The sequence below is a fragment of the Lissotriton helveticus genome, chromosome 9, assembly GCF_964261635.1.
Source record: "Lissotriton helveticus chromosome 9, aLisHel1.1, whole genome shotgun sequence".
In the NCBI taxonomy this organism is placed as follows: Eukaryota; Metazoa; Chordata; class Amphibia; order Caudata; family Salamandridae; genus Lissotriton; species Lissotriton helveticus.
The window spans coordinates 710,325,328-710,332,827 of NC_136070.1; positions in this window are offsets into that span (position 1 = coordinate 710,325,328).

The window sequence follows — 7,500 nt, forward strand, 5'->3', positions numbered from 1 at the left end:
GGCCCAGGGCCGGAGCGCCCGACCCGGGGCCCCGACCGGGCCCCTGGACCCAGCCGGGGCTCCCAGGCCCGGAGGCACAGGGGAAGCCTCCCCGGGCCCGCCGGACCCCGTCCCGGGCACCCTGCCCCGCGGCAGGACCCAGGACGGAGCCCGGGGTGGGGAGGCCACCCTCCCCGGGGCCCTCAGGGGCCCCGGATGGAGCTCCTGAACACAGACAAGCAAGGGGAGGCTCCCCGGGCACATCGGAACCCCTTTCCGGGCCCTTGGCAGTGCGGCAGGCTGGGAGACAGGGCCCAGGGCCTGAGCACCCGACCCGGGGCCCGCCCGGGCCCCTGGACCCAGCCGGGGCTCCCAAGCCCGGAGGCGCATGGGACGCCTCCCCGGTCCCTCCGGACCCCGTCCCGGGCACCCTGCCACGCAGCAGGACCAAGGACAGAGCCCGGGGTGGGGGGGCCGCCCTCCCCGGGCCCTCGGGGGCCCTAGCCACTGCTCCTGAACCCAGCCAAGCAAGGGGAGGCTCCCCGGGCACACCGGAACCCCTTCCCGGGCCCTTGGCAGTGCGGCAGGCTGGGAGACAGGGCCCAGGGCCGGAGAAACCAACCCGGGGCCCGGCCGGGCCCCTGGACGCAGCCGGGGCTCCCAAGCCCGGAGGTGCATGGGACGCCTCCCCGGTCCCTCCGGACCCCGTCCCGGGCACCCTGCCACGCAGCAGGACCAAGGACAGAGCCCGGGGTGGGGAGGCCGCCCTCCCCGGGCCCTCAGGGGCCCTAGCCACTGCTCCTGAACCCAGCCAAGCAAGGGGAGGCTCCCCGGGCACATCGGAACCCCTTCCCGGGCCCTTGGCAGTGCGGCACGCTGGGAGACAGGGCCCAGGGCCGGAGAAACCGACCCGGGGCCCGGCCGGGCCCCTGGACGCAGCCGGGGCTCCCAAGCCCGGAGGTGCATGGGACGCCTCCCCGGTCCCTCCGGACCCCGTCCCGGGCACCCTGCCACGCAGCAGGACCAAGGACAGAGCCCGGGGTGGGGAGGCCACCCTCCCCGGGCCCTCAGGGGCCCTAGCCACTGCTCCTGAACCCCGCCAAGCAAGGGGAGGCTCCCCGGGCACACCGGAACCCCTTCCCGGGCCCTTGGCAGTGCGGCAGGCTGGGAGACAGGGCCCAGGGCCGGAGAAACCGACCCGGGGCCCGGCCGGGCCCCTGGACGCAGCCGGGGCTCCCAAGCCCGGAGGTGCATGGGACGCCTCCCCGGTCCCTCCGGACCCCATCCCGGGCACCCTGCCACGCAGCAGGACCAAGGACAGAGCCCGGGGTGGGGAGGCCGCCCTCCCCGGGCCCTCAGGGGCCCTAGCCACTGCTCCTGAACCCAGCCAAGCAAGGGGAGGCTCCCCGGGCACACCGGAACCCCTTTCCGGGCCCTTGGCAGTGCGGCAGGCTGGGAGACAGGGCCCAGGGCCGTGGCACCCGACCCGGGGCCCGGCCGGGCCCCTGGACCCAGCCTGGGCTCCCAAGCCCGGAGGCGCAGGGGGAAGCCTCCCCGGGCCCTCCAGGACCCCGTCCCGGGCACCCTGCCACGCAGCAGGACCAAGGACAGCGCCCGGGATGGGGAGGCCGCCCTCCCCTGGACCTCAGGCCTTCCATGTCAGCCCGGCAATCTGGTCGCCCCATTGGAAAGCATTGCGCGCTACTATTGCAAACACATTATCTACCGGACTTGCTCTAGATGGCGCTCCAACATAAGGAATGTACCAACACCTTCCCTACTGGAATCGTGACGAGCAGGAGCCGTCATTAGCACTGAAGGGGCTAGTATATCAACACTTTCCCTCCTGTTGCGCAGGTTGGAGTTTGAAAAATAGATGGTATTATGCCTTTAGTTTGTGTGTCCTCTAGATCAAGTTGATCTACTGACTTGCGATGCCAAGGCATCTCGCTGTAAAGGAATGCGATGTCACAGCATGCATTTGTGCATTCGAATAGATGGCCGCCTATAACCCCTTCGCTGCGGCGGGTTTTCAAATGGGTTTGGGCATGGAGCTGCCCGGGACCCGTGGAGCCCGTCCTGGGCACTCTGACCTGCTGTTGGCCCGGGGGAGGACTGCCCGGGACCCGTGGAGCCCGTCCTGGGCACTCTGACAAGCTGTTGGCCCGGGGAAGGGAGCCCCAGACGACCGGGACCTGTGGAGCCCGTCCTGGGCACTCCTGTATGCCGTTGGCCCGGGGAAGGGAGCCCCGGACGTCCGGGTCCCGTGGAACTCGTCCTGGGCACTCTGACATGCCGCTGGCCCGGGGAAGGGTGCCCCGGACGCCCGGGGCCCGTAGCCCGTCCTGGGCACTCTGACAAGCCGTTGGCCCGGGGAAGGGAGCCCTGGACGCCCGGGACCCGTGGAGCCCGTCCTGGGCACTCTGGAATGCTTTGGCCCGGGGAAGGGAGCCCCGGACGCCCGGGGGAGGACTGCCCGGGACCCGTGGAACTGGTCCTGGGCACTTTTACATGCCGTCGGCCTGGAGGTGGGTGCCCTGGACGCCCGGGGGAGGCCTGCCCGGGACCCGTGGAGCCCTTCCCGGGTACTTTGCCAATGCCGTTGGCCTCATGGAGATGGTTGCCCCGGACGCGTCCGGGGGAGGCCTGCGCGGGACCCATGGAGCCCGTCCTGGGCATTGAGCCATGCCGTTGGCCTGGAGATGGGAGCCCCGGACGCCCGGGGGAGGACTGCCCGGTACCCGTGGATCCCGTCCTGGGCTCTTTGACATGCCGTCGGCCTGGAGGTGGGAGCCCCGGACGCCCGGGAGCGGGCTGCCCGGGACCCATGGAGCCCGTCCTGGACACTTTGACATGCCGTCGGCCTGGAGGAGGGTGCCCGGGACGCCCGTGGGAAGCCTGGTCGGGACCCGTGGAGCCCTTCCCGGGTACTTTGCCAATGCCGTTGGCCTCCTGGAGATGTGTGCCCCGAACGCCCGGGGGGAGGGCTGCCCGGGGCCCGTGGAGCCCGCCCTGGGCACTTTGACATGCCTTCGTCCTGGAGGTGGGAGCCCCGGACGCCCGGGGGAGGGCTGCCCGGGACCCATGGAGCCCTTCCCGGTTACTCTGCCATCCCGTTGGCCTCCTGGAGATGGGTGCCCCGGACGCCCGGGGGAGGTCTGTCCGGGGCCCATGGAGCCCGTCCTGGGCAGTGTGACATGCCGTCGGCCTGGAGGTGGGAGCCCCGGACGCCCGGGGGAGGGCTGCCCGGGACCCATGGAGCCCTTCCCGGTTACTCTGCCATCCCGTTGGCCTCCTGGAGATGGGTGCCCCGGACGCCCGGGGGAGGTCTGTCCGGGGCCCATGGAGCCCGTCCTGGGCAGTGTGACATGCCGTCGGCCTGGAGGTGGGAGCCCCGGACGCCCGGGGGAAGGCTGCCCGGGACCCGTGGAGCCCTTCCCGGTTACTCTGCCATCCCGTTGGCCTCCTGGAGATGGGTGCCCCGGACGCCCGGGGGAGGTCTGTCCGGGGCCCATGGAGCCCGTCCTGGGCAGTGTGACATGCCGTCGGCCTGGAGGTGGGAGCCCCGGACGCCCGGGGGAAGGCTGCCCGGGACCCGTGGAGCCCTTCCCGGGTACTTTGCCATCCCGTTGGCCTCCTGGAGATGGGTGCCCCGGACGCCCGGGGGGAGGTCTGTCCGGGGCCCATGGAGCCCGTCCTGGGCAGTGTGACATGCCGTCGGCCTGGAGGTGGGAGCCCCGGACGCCCGGGGGAAGGCTGCCCGGGACCCGTGGAGCCCTTCCCGGGTACTTTGCCATCCCATTGGCCTCCTGGAGATGGGTGCCCCGGACGCCCAGGGGCGGTCTGTCCGGGACACGTGGAGCCCGTCCTGGGCATTGAGCCATGCCGTTGGCCCGGAGAATGGAGCCCCCAGACGCCCGGGGGAGGTGTTGCCCAGGCATATCTCATCTGGTCCCCCGGGCAGAGAACCACCAGCCCTGGAGAGGTGTCCGGGCGTACCCTGCCCCTAGTAATCCGGAGGGAAATTACCCCCCTTTCTTGCAATCCGTGCACGCGAGGTGACAGAGGGGACCCAAGGCGTAAAAGAACCCGACCTCATGGAGCCCTAGCTGGGATCCGGGAGGCGAATGGCACCTCATCGGGACTTCCAGGGAAGCCCAGCCATCTGGTCGCCCCATTGGAAAGCATCGCGGGCGACCAGATGGCCGGGATCGAAAGGACTCCCAGCTCCCCATCCATCCCAAGCCTTCGCGGTGGGGTTCCTGACTTCCTGCCCACGCAAGGCAGGGCTCTTGGACCCCGGCTGGGCCTCAGGCGCAGGTTGGACCACCGGAGCTCTAGGGCCCGGACGACCTGGGGGGAGGAATGCCCGGGACCCGTGGAGCCCGTCCTGGGTACTTTGACATGCCGTCGGCCTGGAGGTGGGTGCCCCGGACGCCCGGGGGAAGCTGCCCGGGACCCATGGAGCCCGTCCTGGGTACTTTGACATTCCGTCGGCCTGGAGGTGGGAGCCCCGGATGCCCGGGGAGAGGTCTGCCCGGGACCCATGGAGCCCGTCCTGGGTACTTTGCCTATGCCGTTGGCCTCATGGAGACGGGTGTCCCAGACGCCCGGGGGAGGACTGTCCCAGACTCATGGAGCCCGTCCTGGGCACTTTGACATGCCGTCTGCCTGGAGGTGGGAGCCCCGGATGCCCGGGGGAGGGCTGCCCGGGACCCATGGAGCCCGACCCGGGCACGCTGCCATGCCGTCAGCCTGGATGGAGCCCCGGACGTCCGGGGTACGAGTGACCGGGACGCATGGAGCCCGTCCTGGGCACTTTTCCGTGCCTTCGGCCTGGAGCCCCCAGACACCCAGGGGAGGGCCACCGTGAAAACCATGGAGCCCGACCCGGGCACTCTGCCATACCGTCAGCCTAGATGGAGCCCCGGACGCCCAGGGGACGAATGCCCGGGACGCATGGAGCCCGTCCTGGGCACTTTTCCATGCATTCGGCCTGGAGCCCCCAGACACCCAGGGGAGGACATCCCTGGAAACCATGGATCACGACCCGGGCACTCTGCCATGCCGTCAGCCTGGATGGAGCCCCGGACGCCCGGGGGATGAATGCCCGGGACGCATGGAGCCTGTCCTGGGCACTTTTCCATGCCGTCAGCCTGGATGGAGCCCCGGACGCCCGGGTGACGACTGCCCAGGAGCCATGGAGCCCGTCCTGGGCAATTTGACATGCGGTTGGCCTGGAGGAAGGAAGCCCCGGGTGGCCTAGGGAGGTGTTGCCCAGGCATAGCCCATCTGGTCCCCATGGCAGAGAACCGCCAGCCTCGGAGGGGTGTCCGGGCGTACCCTTCTCCCTAGTAATCCGGAGGAAAATTACCCCCTTTTCTTGTAATCTGTGCACGCGAGGTGACAGAGGGGACCCAAGGCGCGAATGTACCCGACCTCCTGGAGCCCTCGCTGGGATCCGGGCGGCGAATGGCACCTCATCGGGACTTCCAGGGAAGTTCGGCCATCTGGTCACCCTTATAGGAAAGCGTTGCGGGCGACCAGATGCCCGAGGGGATCCGGACGACCAGATGGCCGAGGGAATCTGGGCGATCAGATGGCTGGACACGGAAGTGAAGCCGCCTGGACTCTCCCGACCCTGTCCCTGTCCCCGTCCCCGTCCCCGTCCCGGGACGAATGCCCGGGACGCATGGAGCCCGTCCTGGGCACTTTTCCATGCCTTCGGCCTGGAGCCCCCAGACACCCAGGGGAGGACCACCGTGAAAACCATGGAGCCCGACCCGGGCACTCTGCTATACCGTCAGCCTGGATTGAGCCCCGGACGCCCGGGGGACGAATGCCCGGGACGCATGGAGCCCGTCCTGGGCACTTTTCCATGCCTTCGGCCTGGAGCCCCCAGACACCCAGGGGAGGACCACCGTGAAAACCATGGAGCCCGACCCGGGCACTCTGCCATACCGTCAGCCTGGATGGAGCCCCGGACGCCCGGGGGACGAATGCCCGGGACGCATGGAGCCCGTCCTGGCCACTTTTCCATGCCGCCGGGGTGGATGGAGCCCCGGGCGCCCAGGGGACGACTGCCCAAGAGCCATGGAGCCCGTCCTGGGCAATTTGACATGCCGTCGGCCTGGCGGAAGGAAGCCCCGGGTGGCCTAGGGAGGTGTTACCCAGGCATAGCCTATCTGGTCCCCATGGCAGAGAACCACCAGCCTTGGAGGGGTGTCTGGGCGTACCCTGTCCCTAGTAATCCGGAGGGAAATTACCCCCCTTTCTTGCAATCCGTGCACGCGAGGTGACAGAGGGGACCCAAGGCGTAAAAGAACCCGACCTCATGGAGCCCTAGCTGGGATCTGGGAGGCGAATGGCACCTCATCGGGACTTCCAGGGAAGTTCGGCCATCTGGTCGTCGATTTGTCGAGCCCTGGGAGAGAACTGGGGCTCGGCAGGGCCAGGGTGCCAGCAGGTCCCAGTCTGCCAGGTAACCAGGTCTGGGGATATGCTGCCCATGCGCTGCCGGGGCCCGGGCATGACCTCCGGTGGGCCCTCAGGTGCGTCAGTCTGGCACGGGGAGGCTCTGAACCTGCTTGGCTGGGGCCAGGGCTCCACAAATCCACTCGCCCGCTCGACCGGGGCCTAAACGGCATCCTGCTCATGGCGGGCTTGGGGCTCAGCTTCCAAACCCTACCCCCAGGCCAGGGAGAGCCTCTGCAGGCCCCGATGGACCCCAGCACCCGGAACCTCAGCTGGATTGCAGGACGGGGGCTCCAGCACCCCGGGACCTGCCGGACAGAGTTAAAGCCCCGGGCCCGGTCCCATGTTCCGAACCCTAGCCAGGCCGGGGAATGCCTCCCCAGGCCCAGAGGGATCCTAGCGCCCAGGCCCTCGACTGGCTTGCAGGACAGGGGGCTCCAGCACCCTCGGGGCCTGCCAGATGGAGTTCAAGCCCCGGGCCAGGTCCCAGCTTCCAAACCCTAGCCAGGCTGGGGAGAGCCTCCCCGGGCCCCGGTGGAGCCCCGTCCCCAGCGCCCGGACCCTCTGGTGGCCTGCGGGACGGGGGGCTTGCACACCCCGGGGCCGGCCGGCCGGAGCTCAAGCCCCGGGCCCGGTCCCACCATCCGAACCCTATCCAGGCTGGTGTGAGCCTCCCCGGGCCCCGGTGGAGCCCAGTCCCCAGCGCCCGGACCCTCTGGTGGCCTGCGGGACGGGGGGCTCGCGCACCCCGGGGCCGGCCGGCGCTCAAGCCCCGGGCCCGGTCCCACCTTCTGAACCCTAGCCAGGCTGGGGAGAGCCTCCCCGGGCACTGGTGGAGCCCCGTCCCCAGCGCCCGGACCCTCTGGTGGCCTGCGGGACGGGGGGCTCGCGCACCCCAGGGCCGGCCGGCCGGAGCTCAAGCCCCGGGCCCGGTCTCACCTTCCGAACCCTATCCAGGCTGGGGAGAGCCTCCCCGGGCCCCGGTGGAGCCCCGTCCCCAGCGCCCGGACCCTCTGGTGGCCTGCGGGACGGGGGGGCTCGCGCACC